Here is an 18,812-nt window from a genome sequence, read left to right as displayed (position 1 = left end):
TTTTATTTCCAGATTCTATTCAGGCGTAGAGTTTAGATTTCTCTTTACATACGTAAATAAATAGTTAGTTAAACATTATGCAATGCTTTTGTTTGTGAATGAACTTGGACCATCAGAGATGTTTAAAATGAACAACAATTTGTATATAATTGTTAGTACTGACATTTGTAAAATTTGAACACAATAAAGGACTTTCGATGTAAACACACTGTTTACCTCTCCCCATCGATTTTTTTATGTTTGTTTGGTTATTTTGTTAAGTTACGGCATTAAAACACCTGGGCGATCTGCGTAGAGTGGATGCCTTCCTGAAAGTAATTGTAACTGGTTTCTATTCAGGCGTTATCTGCATAATGTGAAAAACTATATTGATGTCATAGCATGTCAAGGTTATTATAATAGAAAATACTTCACAAAGACTGTTACGAAATCAACACATTTACAATTAAAAAATTTTCTATATGTAGACCCTTGTATATGTTACAATAGAAAACTATAACATATTTTAAATTTATTGTTTATTTTAAACTAGCATATTGTTTCTATTTAAATATACTTTTATTTACCTCAGACGAAGATCCTCTTTCTTCTGTTGAATGAAATATTTGCTTGTGCTGATTTAATGTATACTGTCGATTAAACTTTTTGAAGCACTAATCACACTGGAACGGTTTTTCCCCCGTATGGCTTCTCTCGTGAAGTTTTAAAGCAGATGGAGATCTACAAAGTTTCGGGCAAAATTTGCATCGATATTTTTCCAGATTCTGATATCTCTGTGGGAGCTAAGTAAAAATGATAGTATAAAATTTACTAATTTTATGCAAAATGTCAAAATCTTATATAATATCGAAAATTATAATTAATATACATTTAAGTATGCACACATTAGTACAAGAATTAGAATCGAAGAAATAGAACTATTTAATTGTTGCCTCTGAATTAAAGAAAACGCGATAAAAATGTCTGAAAAACACGAATAATCTTAACATTAAAAAAGTAAATTATAATAATAAAATGACATTAACTGGAAATTCTTCGTAGTTGTTTTAAGTGTTATTTGTTTGTACAAATATAGATTGAATTCCATTTAAAAATTTCTCAATATATACTTACTTTTTCATTGAAATTCGATTCTTTCGAATGCATTAACAAAATATGAGTGTTTACATTGTCTTTCCATATAGTTGAAAAATCACAATAGTTACATTTATAATGTTCTTTTTTTGAGTGTTTATTTTTGTGTCTGTTCAAATTCATTATATATCTGGTAGAATAATCACATTCGTCGCATTTAAATTTCTTTTCATTTGAATGTATTAACTTGTGAACATTCAACTTGGAGATGCTATTTGACTGTTTCTGACACACGTCACAAGTCAACTTTTCGCACTTCGAATTCTCCTTCAAATGTTCATCGAACTGCACTTCGTTTGAAAATTCATTTTTGCAAACGTTGCATTTAATGGTGCCGTTTTTGTCACTTGAAGCGACCTCCTTATAAACAAATACATCAATATACTTACATATATTATTTATATTGTTATGTTAGAAAATCCAGATCGATAGAGATTGTTTAGGTTTAACAATTGTGAAATTTTGTATTTTCCATCAATGAAAAAAACATAATTCAAGAATACGAAAAGTCTTTTGATGTTCAAATAATTTCAGTAGTGACACTTACCATTCGCTTGAGTTGTGACAATTTTCGGTTTTAAAAAGACGACGAATTTTGTGTTTATTGTTAAAATGTAATTATTACCATTGCATTGTTTAATGAAATAATGTTCATTGTGTTAATGAAAGATAAACAATATAAATATTATTTAAGAAATGGAATTGAAAAAAACAAATTATCAAATATTTGTATAAACAAAATATGAAGGTAGATGAAAAGAAAGTTGTTTCAAATGTAGTGAAACGTTAATTCGTTCCTAAAAGTCGTTCAAAAACCGACGTGTTTTTAAACAAAAAACAAATTTTCCCATAAGAAACAATATAAAACGGATTAATTTGTTTCCTACACAAAAAACAGTCTTTGTTTACCTTTTTAGCTGTATATCTTGCATAAAAATGCCTACAAAAGCAATATAACATAATTGTACAGTAGAGCATCGATTATCTGACTCAATTGGGGACTGGGGTTGGTCGGATAACTGAAAGTCGGATAACCGAAAAGTATGAAAAAATACATTATTAGTATAGTGTATTAGGCCTGGTTTGAATACTAGCCACCCTTTCATGGTCGAGCCAGTGCTGCCAGCTAAAACATGCAAAAATATAACAAAAATAATATTAAAGTAGCCAAGATATAACCAAATATAGTAGCGCCACATCACTAGCAGACATTTGAATTTGCCGACTAGAACGCGGTCAGTTAACCGATAAGACAGTTAATCGGGGGTCGGATAATCGATACTCTACTGTATTAACTATACCAATACTATCTGTATCTATTCTACATATATATTAAATGCAAAATGTTTTGTCACCGCCAATCGAAACGGAAATAATCACTTCATGAAACAAATAACGAGTTGCTCAACTTTCCTGGCAACATTTAGTGGTGCCATCTGTTATAAAATGTGTTTTAAATCTATTTTTTAAACTATTATAAAATGTTAATCCAAAAAAGACATAGTCTGTTCAAAATATTTTTTGAAAAACCACCATTTATTATAATCACGTGTTCCAGAACACCTTGGCCCGCTTGTAAGACTCGCTAGTTCCAATTTTTACTTTTTGTTTTAATTGGATATTTTTGTGTTTATAAGGAGTCTTTCAACCTGACAGGACGGCCCAGCAGCCTCTAAAGAAAGGTCCGGTCGCCAAGGTGTTCTGAACCACGTGTTTAGAATAAATGGTGGTTTTTCAAAAAATATTTTGAACAGACTATGTCTTTTTCGAATTAACTTATAAATTATCATCCAACAAAATTCTGCAATGAAAAATATTATAAAATGATATAAAGGTTAGTTTTGAAGGTAGGTATAAGTTTTGTAAAAAGTTATAAATGCTAATAACAAGTAAAATCTTCATGAAGTCCAACCCTACTGGAGACAGACACGACTCTCTTTTTTATTTCTCCACCCCCTCGATCTTTGTACCACCAAAATTTAAGAGAATCAATTCCTCTAAGGAACAAACCTTACTACAATATCACCGGCGAACACAACGAGTACTGCCAGATTGACAAGAAAGTCATCGAGGACCACTTCAGCAAGGTCTACACATCTGCTGTTGCTGTGACCAGTCCATTACCCGACTGCAGACCACTTGGCCGGTGTCTTACTGACAACTACCCATTCGTTGCCCTCTTCATTCCTGCCAAGGTCGCCGCCCCCTTGTCACGTTGTCACAACACCACCCCTAACCTTACCTGCCTGCAGTATCTCAACTGGTGGCATCTAAATCCCAATGGCACCATCCTCTCTGCAGTTTTTAACGGCTGTCAGTACATTGAACACACCCCTGCTTCTTGGAGCTCCACACCGTGCTGTTCTTCAAGAAAGGCGATCATAACGACATCGACAACTGGAGGCCAATCGCGCTTTCAAACACTATAGGTAAGCTTTTCACGGCTGCATTTCTGACTACCTGGTCAAATGCTGCATTACCAACATCTTTTTCTCAGCCGAAAATGTCTTTCTCCATTTTCAAGGGTGCATGGACCACAACTTGATGTTGCATCATCCAGAACCCCAGACAGAGCTACATGTCTTGCCAATCGCTTGGCTGGACGTTGCCAATGCTTTCGGTCCGTTCCACACAACACTATCTTGGAGTGCCTCAAATGTAGCAGTTTGGGCAGCACCACCATCGTCACCATTCGTTGTCTTCTTAATAACTGCACCACTCGGGTAAAGTCCACTACAGGGTATACAAACCCTATCCCTATCCTCTGCGGCGTCAGGCAGAATCGCCCACTGAGTCCGATTTGCTTCGGTCTTGTCACCGAGACCGCCATAAGGTGGGTCCAGCAACCTTACCAGGGATACATGCTTTCATGACACTCAATTCCCAGACTGTATTAGTCGAATAATTTTTCAATCACGACTAATAACGAATAATTAAACTGATGACTAATAGCTTTTCGGCAAACAGCAAACCTAAAACCGTGATTTACTTTATTGAGTTGCAAATTTTCAAATTACTAGATCTATACGTTCCCATTTTGTCAGTCTACTGTCTGTCTGTTCGTCTATTTAGCCGTCCGCCTGTTTTTCCGTCAGTCCCTCTGTCCATCTGTCCACAAACGACCATCGTCATCTGTTTGTCGTCTGCAGACGACCAACAGATGACAGTGGGAACGTGTACGTCTTCAATTTGAAAACTGCAGCCCAATAATTTTATCAATATAACTTATATATAATTAACATACTAACAATTACATATAATTTCTATTAATTATATTGAAAACTGGACAAATTAAGAAGAATTCATTTTACAGAAATATTCGTTGTAACTTACAATGAATATTTAATAATATAAGCCATTGATCACGCCCATCGGAGGAGAAGCCGTCGATCGGCCATAGCCTCCATATAAAGTGGGGGAAGAAGAAGAAGCCATTGATCACGTGTTTGTATATCTGTAAACGATCAGATCTGTAACGAATGCCTAGAACGGCAACTGGGGCGTCCTTATCTACTACTTATATTAACAAAAAATTCAATTTATTATTATTAGATGCGGTTATTTGCGTTTTTGACTGCGTATTAGTAGGGTTTGCGATGAGATCATGTGAATGCACATAAAGAACGGATTTTTTAAAATTCTCCCATGGAAAGGGGTAATTTTAAAAATAAAAAAAATTCAAAATTCCCCACGGGGAGAGAAAAAATTTTCTTTTCCGTGCGGGAATTTGTAAATAAACTGTTGAATTGTAGGTCGTAACACTTAAGTCGTAAAATACACTACAAAAGCCCATAAACAAAAATTTCATAGTTATCTCTTTTCTTTCATTTTCTACACAAGATTAAACCAATGATTATTGATATTTTACTTCATTTATCTAAAGAATGCTTTATTATAAGTCTGCTTTATTATAAGAGTAAACAAATAGTCATCATGAAAAGGCAGACTTATAATAAAGCATTGGAGGAGTACCTCGAAGAGGCGGAGTGTGTTAGGACCAACGATAAAATCGTTGAGAATATAGATAGGAGGCTCAAGAAACTCGAAGGAAGTAAGTTCTCGACGATTTTACCGTTTATCAAGAAGTGCCGTAACCCCAGGCCTGGGGTCCCAAGTCTATTTGCGTTTGCTAAAACGCATAAAGAAGGCAAGAGAATAAGGCCAATTGTGGAAAAAATTAAAGCCCCTACGTTTTTCTTAGAAAAAAGGTTGCACGGTTATCTTTCCTCCCTACTGGAAGACAGTATATTGGTTGCAAAGGATCCTACGGTAGTAGTTAAAGAGTTGCAAGACATAACTCTGATGGATGAGGAAGTGGGTACTATATTAGATTACGAGAGTATGTACCCATCCGTAAAAATTGAGTCCTGTTTGGAAGCGCTAATGGAATCCTTATTTAAAGTAAACCCAGAGTTGTTACACCACAGGGACGATGTCTTGGAGATGGCTAACCTGGTATGCTGTGAATCCTTCTTTGGCTTCGAAGGCCATACTTACAAACAGAATAGGGGAGTTCCTATGGGAAGCCCTATGTCGGGGCTTCTGTGTGAATTAGTGGTTAAGAAAATTGAAGAAAAGGTTCTGCACAGCTTCAGAAACAGTATAGTTTACTACAAGAGATATGTTGACAATATCCTTATAATTTGGAGAAGTAATCGAGGAATTAGTACCTTTATAGAAAGAATTAACGATAACGAAGACGGCCTACGTCTGAAACTAGAGCAAAAAAGTTCAGTGGAGGTACACTTCTTAGACATCAATATCACTTTTAAGAGAGGGCATCTATCCACTAAAGTGTATACTAAACCCACACATAGCCCACTCTACATCCCGCCACAGTCAAATGATCCATTTCGTTATAAATGGCAGCCTTTCGCACCATAGTCAGGAGTGCTTTTACTTATTGCGATAACGTTATGGACAGGGTTAACGAGATCGACAGGATCATGCGAATAGCAGAGAGCTTGGGCTACAGAAGAAGCGTAATTAATGGTATCGTGAGGAAGTTTGAAAAGAGTGACACAAGAACCTCTAAACAAAGACCTAGTGGATATACCAAGTTTACTTTCAACAAAAATGTACGGGGCATTATGAAGGAGATAGCGGACATTAAAAAATCAACATTGATCTTCAAACGAGCCCCGAACCTCTACAAAATTCTGAGAACTGATAAAGGAAAGATTAAGAAAGAGGATAGAGCTGGGGTCTATAGGATCCCTTATGAAAATCAGCAATTAGGACTAAAACACGAGTATATAGGGGTTACAACAAGGAACCTAGGTGTAAGAATCAAAGAGCATAAATATGATGTAAGGAAAAGTTCTAACGCAACTGTTCTGGCCCAGATGGCCCAGGCCGAAGGATCCGTCGTTGGATGGGAAGAGGCGGAAATCGTCAAACAAATATATTCTCCAACTTTAGCAAAGACGGCGGAAAAAATAGAAATTTACAAGAGTAGACTCGAGAATAGATGCATTAACGCCAGGGACGCTGAGGGATTACCGTCAGCTTAGAAATTTGCAATTAAGAGACTTACAAATGGCTCATGATTTGCGATGTGTTTCGTATTTGGCGAACCTTAATATTTTATTATCTGTTAAATGATTTTTAGCGTGTACTAATAACTTTAATATTGTTATGTGTTTGTTAATTTACATTTGGGTATTTTTTGCGCTTTAATTCTAATTTTAATTAGTTGCTCCGTTGTCGGGTTTTTTGAATTTAAATATTTTGTGTTCCATTCTTTGGAATTATTTTTGTTCGTCAGTTTAAACCTGAAGATGATCTATGGAATAGATCGAAAACGTTTGTTTTCTTAATTAAAAATTCCCTCAGCAACTTATAAGGTGGTGGTTATTGGAGTTTTTGTTTTTTGCTGAGTACGTTTATGTTCAACTTTTCCATCTTAATCGCTTTCCCTAATACAGGATATACTTTATTCGATACATCGCTAATACACGTGTATTAAAATTTAATCGTAAATATATTTTTAAGCTGTAGTCCGTCGGAAATGACGGTAAGAAAAACAGATATAACGGTTTGGAATATCTAGATTCATTTAAACAATACATTTCAGAAATAATATTTTAAAACAGTTTAAACTTGGAGACGTTAATTTGGAGAAGTTTGGATTTTTCTTATGCAAACTACGCGTACCTCTGCAAAAGAGGCTTTTAAAACATACACAGGTTTAGAAGTGCTTAACTAGTCAACGATGCATTTAATATTTACTAACATTGAGTCTTTAAATATATGGCAAGTTTTTTAATTTAACTGTATTCCTCTGTAGTCATTTAACTCTATTCTATTCTATAAATGGTACAAGAGTTGTAATTAGCCTTTAAATGTAATTAGCATTTTTATATTTAAAATTTTATTCTAATATTTCAACTGGAATAAATGTTAACGAAAAGGATGAAACTTTAGTATTGAGATATTGTTTAGAACAATAAAGAAACGCTGGAATTGACAGTAAATGATCGTTTATGTGTTTTTTGCAAAATTACGATATACGGTAGTTAGTGTCACAGAGACTTGGTTAACTGATTCTTATAAGTGGGTCTTTTTTATTGAATCCAAATTTGTTTTTATATGAACAATTTTCTACCAAACCAATTGGACCTAGTAATCATACAGTAGTCTGATTCTTGCAGTTTGTCGTAAATTAGATTTTTTTTCGAATCCGTAATAATTTTAGAACGTTTGTTTTTGCACTTCTGTCTATATATGTTCAACAAGTAAAATATTTTATCATTGATCTTGTGAGTCATGGTCCAAAAATGCGTACGTAGACATATATTTAACACACAATAATGTTTCATCTTACAATACATTTGATACAACATTCTTTTTTATTTTTCTTTATATTTCTTTTATTGGTTATTTTAACGAACCTTAATAATTTGGTTACTTTAGACTCGATTTCATCAAAAATATTTTACTTTTTTCATTATTTGATGAAACAATGCAATTTTAATAATTACATTTTAACAATAATCACAAAATTTGTCGTTTGTCTCAAACGAGAAATTGTCACTATTCAAGCAAATGGTAAGTGAAATTCTTTGAACTTGAAAAGAACTTTCGTATTCTTTAATTGTTTCTTCGACTCATTAAGAATACAAAATTTTACAACAATTCTTAAACCTAAACAATTTCTATCGATCTGGATTCTCTGACATAAAAATATGAATATGTGTAATTATATTGATGTATTTGTTTTATAAGGACGTCACCTCAAGTGACAAAAACGGCACCATTAAATGCAAGGTTTGCAAAAATGAGTTTTCAACCGAAGTGCAGTTCGATGAACATCTGAAGGAGAATTCGAAATGCGAAAAGTTGACTTGTGACGTGTGTCGGAAACAGTTTAAATGGATCTCCAATTTGAACACTCACAAGTTAATACATTCAAATGAAAAAAAATTTAAATGCGACGAATGTCATTATTCTACCAGATATAGAACACATTTGAAGAGACACAAGAATAAACACTCAAAAAAAGAACTTTTTAAATGTAGCTGTTGTGAATATTCAACTGTATGGAAAGACAATTTATACAATCACGTTTTGAAAACACATTCGAAAGAATCGAATTTCACTAAAAAAGTAAGTATTTAAGAAAATTTTTTCGAGGTAATTTATATCTAGAATCGCAGAAATAAATAACTGTTAAAATAACTATCCAAATTTTTTAATTAATATCATATTATTATAACAATTTACTTTTGCAAGTGTTCAGATTATTCTTGTTTGTCAGACATTTTTATTGTTTTTCCTTTAATTTAGGAACAACCATTTAGAAAATTCTATTTCTTAAAAATTGATTTTTCTACTAATTTTTGTATTAATAATTGCATATCAATTATATTTTTATATGTTATATAAAGCTTTATTATTTTATGTGAATTTATTAGAGTCTTTAAAATAATTTCTTCTGTTAGCTTCCACCAAGATATCAGAATCCGGAAAGATATCGATGCAAATTTTGCCCGAAATTTTGTTCAAATCCATCTGCTTTAAAACTTCATGAAAAACTCATACGAGGGTAAAACCTTTCCAGTGTGATTATTGCTTTAAAAGATTTAAACGACAAGATAATTTAAGTCAACACAAGCGAAGGTTTCATTTAACACAAGAAAAACAATCTTTGTCTCAGGTAAATAAAAGTATATCTAAAGAAGTATATCATATTTTAATCATTTGATAAATAATAGTTTATGAACATGTCATGATTTACGACAGTAACATATACAACGGTCTACGTGTAGAAAGTTCTCTAATTGCAGATGCATTTATTTCGTAACAATTTCTTCAACTATTTTTTATTATAATAACGTTGTTGAGCCTGTTGAAGAGAATCCTTTCAAAAACTTTACTCCCAACCGAGGTTCGACCTATTGGTTTGAACCGTTTTTGGATTTCTGTGCTAGTTGAACCTTTCGGAATAAGATTAACTTCTGCCACTTTCCAATACAATGAAAAATATGAATTATATAAACAATCATTAAACAACTTTAAAAGGAGTTGCACAATATGAATTAATTAACCATATTTCATTAAATAATTTCAATCGGGTGACTGCAATTTTTTTTCTGATTACCCGGATATTGCATTTATTCCAAAAATATTTACTTTTTTTTTTTTTTTATTTTTGCTAATCATCTAAATAAACCTAATCACGTTATAAGAGCCTGTGTATCATTGTTATGGTGGAATTCTGTTATTAATATTCAATTTAATATAAAAAGCAACACATTAAGGTGTACACGAAATTGCATAATTAACAATATTTTTGAATTGTTTAGCAAATTGGAAAAGAAGCTATGTCAATGACTTTTGAAATATCTGAACAGACTCATAAGCGTCCTTCTTCTGACATGTCCGCTTCAGAATCAATGCAAGAAAAGAATCTTAACAGGAACGAAAAAGACATAACTTCGCAATCTTCTGAACCATTATGGCAATGTCCTCGATGTCGCTTCCCTGCAAACTTCAAGGAAGAATGCTGTCTACATAAACAGACACATATTGATGGAGCCCCATCTACATCGATGGTATTTATTTATTGTATTCTGTTTAAAATTCACTGTTGCTTGAAAATATTCAGCTTAACGTTTGAAAATATAAATTTTAAATTATGTTGGATATTACAGTATTTTATTGAGGAATTAACGTAACATTTAGTTCTGTATTCATAATTATTTAAAATCATAGATCTTCGTTAAAAATAAATTTTATATAAATACACATTTGAAAGAGGAAAGTAAATTTATTGTTCGTATAATCGAATTTTTCACAATTTTATGAAAAATCTTTGAAGATGATAAATTGCTATACAGTTATTATACAAAGGGAAAATATGAATATTATACGATAAGAAGAGGATTTATTAACAAAGATGCACAAATAACTAAAAACTGGTTTTATTACTGAAAACATGTCCAGGTTCTATTGAACGATAAAATTAATTTGCATTTACTTTCAACATTAATATTTGTCTGACTGAAATATTTATTCCTAAGTGTAAAATTGCTAATTTATTAAAGAATATTCGTCATTGCAGGAACCGGAAGAAACAGATGCAGAAGTGTTGACAGCAGCCGAAATTCTCGTGGACATTAGAAAGAAAAGATTGGAGATGATAAAAGATGAAAAGAAATGTCCTGATCCCGATCCACCGCCAAGTTCACAATAACCTGCGAATATTAAATACTGATTGTTATCTAATTGATATTTTTCTTCAAAATTGCAAGAAGGGATTTTTAAACCGAAACACTTTCATGCGAAATTCATACGATTGGCTTCTAAATTCTAATTTTTGAAGAATTAAAGATTTTAATGTCTGCAATATCTTGACAAAAATTTTTCGTGATTGAAGAGAATTTATTAAAATATAAATTTCGTTTATATTTGAAATTTATTCAACATTAAAATACTCAGGGTTAGCAAATTTATGGTTTTTTAAAAATAAAACAATAATACATGTTTTATTTACAAACCTTTGTTTTTTTATTAAACACTTTTATATTAAGTTATAAAATACTGTTTTTAAACAATGTTTTAAATTTTAAAATTGTTTTATTACATAAATTTAGTAAATAGACGTTTTTTGACTTGTGAGATAAACATGAACGTCGGAATGAAAAAATTTTTCTCACTGTCATGGGTCATAAATGCACGTGACATGCCGACTTTTATCACTAAGAGGAAATTTCCTGACAGCAAATGCCAGTTAATACTGTTAGCAATACAGCCAATGTATTGTAATATTACTTGGATGGTAAAAGACATTATCATTATCGTTGTTACTTGTTAAGTAAAAAATGAGTGCAGGAAGAAGGCTTGATAATATCTGGAAACAGTACAAACTAATTTCTGGAAATTCAGGAAAACCGGCATGCAGGGTGCAATGCAAAATACGTAGGAAAGAAATGGCTGGATTAGTCGCTCGTATTGAAAAAACATATTGAAGATAACCACCTACAGGATGATATACAGGAATTGCAACAGCTGGGTGAGTATTTTGAACCATTATAAGTTTTAGTTTTTCTATACCGTGTTTCCCCGAAAATAAGAACATTTTCTGAAAATAAGACCTAGCAGAGGTTTGCTGAATTGCTAAATATAAGGCCTCCCCGAAAGTAAGACCTAGCAAAGTTTTTTTTGGAAGCATTACTAAGATGATGTTCCAGAAGATGATGACATGACTGCCATTGAATAAATCTTACTTTGTGTTGATAAATATCAAGATCGGTAAATGTACCATAGATTGTTGTACATGGAAATAATAATAGTAACAAGAAATTCTTTGTTTGAAAATTTGGGAAGGATTATGTCTTCAAATTATTAACATTAATTAAAGAAATTTTTTATAGGATTCACAGTTTGTATGGTTATGGTGGTTTATGATGAAAACTACTATACAGTGTATAATAAATATTCAATTTTTCGTTCAACAAAAAATGAAAATTCTTTTCAATTGAAAAATAAGACATTCCCTGAAAATAAGACCTAGCGCATCTTTGAGAGCGAAAATTAATATAAGACAAAGTCTTATTTTCGGGGAAACAGGGTAGCTTGCTATAAAGTTTTACCTTGGTCATAACTCAATTTGTACTGTACCTATATAGATATTCTTAAGTTCTTTGCCCGAGTTACATAGTTTTGCCCTCTCTGGCAGTTTACATAGCGTTACGAAAAGAACGGTCCTTTTCCAAAAATGTATGGGCTAGTACATATACATCTTTATCTATGATTTACGAAAATTTAATTAATTACTTTTGCCGCAAAAGTAATTATAGTGTTCAAAATGACTTGCAACAACTTGGGATCACTGGAGTCACGCAAGCAGCCAAAGATACATTTGATATGGCTATCACAGACTATCACTTTTTAGCAAATCTTCTGGACCCAAGATACTTGGGTGCAAAGCTCACAGACAATATTAAGGATGCTGCACTAACTGTGTGCCACGCTTACTACCCAGATGCTATGCCTTCAGTTTTAAAATACTTGGCAAAAACTAGCCCATTTCTTCAACACGATTGCAGAGTCTGTGCTAACTAATATCACTCCTCTTACATGGTGGCAGTCACTACATGACAGAATTGATAAACCACTTTTAAAATTAGTTACGCAGCTGCACACAGCAGTGGCTTCTTCAGCAAAAATTGAGAAAATTTTCTCTACCTATGGACTTGTTCATTCAAAACTTAGAAATCGACTTAGACAAGAAAAGGCAGCAAAGCTTGTTAAAGTTTTCAAGCAGCTAAACAAACACTACTGAGCGTTCTATATTTCAGAAAATGAGAAATTCTTCAAGCTAAAGAAGCCATTGCTGTCAATCCTGTTTTGGTTTTGTACATGCAAAATTTAAAAGTGCCATTTCGTAAAGAAACATTTAAAAATGCTGTATTTTATATTAAATATAACGTTCTGTACATTCTTGAGTTTTAAACTGAAGTTTTTCTAGTTTTTTTTCTATTTTACTATATTTCAGTGTTTTATTTTCAAAAAAAACCCGCGTTTTAAATATTTCAAAACATTTTTCTAAAATCATGCCAACCCTGCTTTTACTTAATAAAGAATTTTTTCAATCGTGATAATTTTTTTCAGTTTAATTTTAATAATTTGCGTATTATCTTATTCACCGTGCCCGATGATGCATCTATATATATAATCGAGAAAAGTTGATAATAATAATAATAGTAGTAGTAATAATCAGCGCAGAGCCAAACGGTTAGGAGTCGAAAGTTGAAATTTAGTACACGGTTAGAGGTACGTCACGAGAACGCACACTAAAACCTGGTATTTGGACGTGTGCAGACAAGTGTGTAGACAATGGAAAGATATGGTTGAAAGAATCATGTCGAATAAAGTAACAATGGTCACAAGGGTAATTATTTTTCAAGTATTTATTTGATTATATGCCGCAATTATAGTATTGTTTCGACAACGTTCCAAATTGATTTCATATTAAGAAAATCAAAGGAAAGTGAAGAAGAAACAGTCATAACAACTTTTTAACTTTTGCTTTCTCGGCTGTTTTAGCAATAGCGAATCAAGATAAATTATACAATTATAAGAATTTATTGTTCTTTTTGCAATCGTCGTTGAAGATAAAAACGACAAAAACTCGTTTAGATTCAAATATAGTAACTACTTCATTATGTAAATTCATTTTACATAATTTCTAATTATTCTGATTTATTTGAACAGAAAATTCCTCCCAAGTTATTCAAAAACTTTTACTTCGAATCTGAACAACTACAACCTTATACTGGTTTCGACAATAATTTCCAGTATAATTGGTTCCTGCTTTCAGACGAACCTTTACCTACGTGGAAGTGTCCCATTATCAATGATGAAGACTTCTATTTTTCTAATCATCATTGGAATTTCTTCGATACACCTAAATCTGGTAATTAGGTTATTAATAATTTCTAATAAATCCAGTTTATTCAGCGATATAATAATATCTATTTACTGTTTAATTTCATACCAAGAACCGCCTCCTAAGTTACCTCTATGCTGCAAAAATCTAAATACTTCTTCGACCGAAGAAAGAATCGAAATACAATTTGCATTATTTCCGAACGTTCCCGGTTTTAATGTTTTCGATTTTCCAAGAAAAATATTTCAAGTTATAGACATAATCCAATTGGAACCAGATAAGCAGAAGATATTGCAGTATATGTGCCGCAAAAAAAACATCGGCAGAAGAAACTAAATGTGCTATTGTTTACGTTGATTTTACAGTGTTTTTAAACAGAAATAAAGCTAACTCGACCACTTTTTACACAATCGAAAAGGGCGTAGACAGATTTACGATATTTTATGGAAAGAGAGTAAATGCTCTCTCCCTTTACATTAAAATAGGCGAACTTGACTATAAGACTGTAAAGGAAAAATTCGAAAGGATAAAGCGTTTCAAACCCAAAATGATGCAGAAGACATGTTTTGTGTATATTTTTCATGATGTGTGTAAAATATGCGCCGATCCAGTAATTAAAACGTTTAGAGAAGCCTTTCCTACAGTAAACCACGTGGTTTACAACTTTTTACCTTTGTTTATATCAATTAGTCCACCAGAAAACCACCAGTTTGATAACGTAACCGATAACTCTTCGAAAGCCAACTCTTCAGAAAATGTCGAGGGAATAGCACTATTTCTTTTTGTATGGTGGGAATGAATATACTGTACTAATTTAAAGAAATTGTGCTTTCACGTTAACTGGAACAGAGATTAATAAAATTATAATTAAGCTCATTAGCTCACTGTGTTGTTCAGCATTCTGCACTGTTTTTCGTATATTGGTATCCGATAAGAAAATAAATGTTTTAATTGTGAGCATAAAGTAAAAAGGAATCATTTAAACAAAAATAATTTATTTAAATTTTAAAAATTTGAATGTAAAAACCGAAAAAATCGTAAAAATATAAAGATTTCACGATTCAAGGATAAAAGCAAAGCTATATGGTTTTATATTATACACAGGTGTTATGTTAAAAGTTTTAGTATTTTAACCATGGCTGTGAAGTTGAAGTTGTATTCGTACAGTTTTGGTGTATTTGTTGGGGTCAGAGTCGTTAAAATTGTTCTCACTCCAACTCTTTTTATTTTTCCAACTTGTTATGTTTAAATACTTTTCTGGCTGTTATACTGTATAAGCCTATTACGATCTATCAAAATATGACTTATTCTTATATATAACAGACAGAAAGTAATGATCCATCTAAGAGTTTTACGCTTTTGGACTCAGGACCCCTTGAAACGTCGAGAAGTGCAAAAATTTTTAAGATTTTTTTCCGTATGCACGAATGTTGGAATGTATACGGGGGCACGATTTAGTTCAATTACGTTGAAGCTTAATAAATCTTGTGTTAAACCAAACGACTCTGATTCAGGAACCACTAAAGTTATTAAGTTTCAAATAGGGTAAACAAAATCGTGCCACACACACAGAGAATGTGAAATCCGTACATCCAGGAAATAAAAACCGAATCTCGACATTTCACGAAGTTCCCTAGTTGAAAAATGTAAACCTTTGGAAAAGTCAGTTTTTGAGCGATCGCTGGTCTTTTCCTCTCTTATATATGACAGTTGGGAAAGTAAAAATTATCGAATATATATAATTTAAAAAATTAATTACTCAGACGTGAGCAACGTATATATACGTCAAGGGCGATCGTATGGCAGCAGTGAGCGACATATATATCCGCAAAAAATTCATATAAAGTACCTGGACCATTTCGTGAAGTCGTAGAATTTTCACGAGTAGTTGGGTTCTCCAACTTTGTTTTGGAATATCCTTTAGTTCTCGAGAAATTACAATAAAAGAAGAAAATTAAAATAAATATGAAATTTTAGACGGCCATCTATCGACATAAATCGAATTTAAACCTCCCGCCGTCATTTGATTGGTTAAAAAAATTAATATTCCTAATTGGCTCGAGTCAGAAAAAAGTAGCTGTGACTTCTGTAAATGACGCTATCGCGATAGCTCTGATACAACCATAAAAAGCAATCAATTTACATCATCAGTTTAACGCTCCTTGTCTGACCTACTTTTTGTGAAATCAACATTAGAGTAAACCGTAGTAAGACGTAGTAATTTATAGTTAAACGGTCTTCTCTACTATTCGAAGTAGTTTGTGTAGCTTGGATTTCAATTTAATAAGTATTATTTAGTTCAGAAACATTAAAAATACATCTTTAAGTAGGAGAATAACATAAAACTTTATTTTTTGTATAATAAATTTACAAAATCAAAACTTCGTATATCGTAATATTACGAAAAAACTAGATCGAAACACACAAAGTCAACTAATTTACTTAAATTCAGTTCATTATACAAATGCCGATAAGCTCGCCTTCATCACTTTCCTCAGACAAAGTTCGGAAACTTCAATTAATCTTGTAAATATTTTAAGTGCCATTACTATTCGTATGATATATTATTATATGAAGCCTGAATTTGACATAATTTGTTACTGTGAATACAAATATAACTGAAAAATATTTTCGATATAAACACTAGGCCATAATCACAACAAAATGGTTAAATTATAAATTTATTGGTACTCGTGGGTAAGAAGACGCAAGTCAGAAATTGCGATCAAAATCGCGTTTTCTTTTCGAGTCTCTTTTTGAACGCTCTTTCAACAAATAATCCATTTTATGGTTAAATTTTACAATTGGGACCCTTCTTTTGCCTTTAAAAGCTCATATTTTAGAATTATAGATTCGATCCTATCATGATACTATCAATAAAGCGGGCGCTGCCATCTTTCTTTCTTTCACTGTCGTTCCTAAATGCCTACAAACAGCAGCGCATTCCCGTAGTAGCGGAGACGCACAGCGACCGCTATTAAAGAACGCGCCCATGGAGCAGTCACCAATTATGCCGGAAAGTCCGTTGTTCGCAGCTAGTCCGTTGCTCGAGGCGTACGTTATACGAGGCACCACTGTATTATATATATATATGTTAATAAATCTTTGTAAGGATTACACAAACGAACCGTTGAATATAACATTATATTTTTTATTATGTATAAAATATTTAGCATTATAAACTGTAACGCCTGTCAGAACATTGAACATACCCCTGCTTCATGGCAAGAACCCACACTGTGCTGCTCTTCAAGAAAGGCGAATATAACGACATCAATAACTGGAAGCTGATCACGCTTTCAAACACTGTAGGTAAGCTTTAGTTAATATGCCTTTGTGTCCTTATCTTAATTTAAACTTATCTCGTGTACCGCTACTTTATTAATTCACAGGACTTTTGAAAAAAAAAAACTGAATAAAAGAATGGGGATCAGAAGATTCTTTTTTTTTTTCTTTATTATCTCCAATTTTTGTTTTTCACGTTAACAATAATTTCGGCTGCCCTCAACACTTTTGGATCTGTTTCTTGTGGGAACGTTACGAACATTAAGCGGTAAAATTGTAAAATTTCATTCTTGTTTACATTTTTCAACGCTAGCATCATAACACCTTTATACGTTTTTTTCTTCTAGATGTGAAAACAAGATGAACTTTAAAAAAAACTTATTATCGATGTTTACTTTTACACCTGTATCCTTTTCCGTAGTAAAACACAAATCACAAAACAAATTAAAGATTAAACAGAAATAATACATTCAGCAAATTCACGTATATTAACGTTTTAATGACATAAGAATATTATACAATGCATCATCTAGCACGATTAATAAGATAATATGCAAATTATTACGATTAAACTCAAAGAAATTATCACGATTGAAAATATTCTTTAATAAGCAAAAGTATTTTAATGTTAAATAAATTTCCAAGAAAGATGAAATTTAAATTTTAATAAATTGTCTTCACTCACAAAAAACTTTTGTCAAAATATTGCAGACATTAAAAAATTTAATTTTTCAAAGATTAGAATTTAGAAGACAATCGTATGAATTTCGCATAAAAATATTCTAGTTGGAAAATCTCATCTTGCAATTTTGAAAAAAAATGAATTATATAACAATCAATATCGAATATATGCAGGTTATTGTGAATTTGGCGGTGTATCGAAATCAGGACATTTCTTTTCATCTTTTATAATCTCTAATCTTTTCCTGCTAATGTCGACAAGAATTTCGGCTGCTCTCAACACTTCTGCATCTGTTTCTTCCGTTTCCTGCAATGATGAATATCCTTTAATAAATTATTAATTTTATACTTAGGAATAAATATGTCAATCAATGTTCAAAGCAAATAAAATTAATTTTGCCGTTCATTAATATAACCTTCACATGTTTACAATAACAATAGCAATTTACCATCTTCGAAGATTTTTCTAAAAATTGTGAAAAATTCTATTATACGAACAATAAATTTAAATTTCGTCTTTCAAATGTGTATTTAAACAAAATTAACTTTTCTCTTCGATTTTAAACAATTATGAATACAGAACTAAATGTTACGGTAATTCCTGAATAAAATACTGTAATATCCAACATAATTAAAAATTTATATTTGGAAACGTTAAACTAAATATTTTCAAGTAACAGTGAATTTTAAACAGAATACAATAAATAAATACCATCGATGTAGATGGAGCTTCATCAATATGTGTCTGTTTATGTAGACACCATTCTTTTTTGGAATTTACAGTGAAGCGACATTGAGGACATTGCCATAATGTTTC

General features: G+C 32.0%; 1 protein-coding gene across 1 annotated transcript in view; it reads right to left on the bottom strand.

Annotated features, from left to right (window-relative positions):
- Nucleotides 1–18,812, bottom strand: part of LOC136990695 (putative zinc finger protein 840) — a 56,343-nt gene that overhangs the window by 2,618 nt on the left and 34,913 nt on the right. The window lies entirely within an intron of this gene.

Source organism: Centruroides vittatus, unplaced genomic scaffold (assembly GCF_030686945.1).
Source record: "Centruroides vittatus isolate TY-2023 unplaced genomic scaffold, ASM3068694v2 contig_1332, whole genome shotgun sequence".
NCBI lineage: Eukaryota > Metazoa > Arthropoda > Arachnida > Scorpiones > Buthidae > Centruroides > Centruroides vittatus.
The sequence above is the reverse complement of the archived record's forward strand: the minus strand, read 5'-3'. Positions and strand labels throughout refer to the sequence as shown.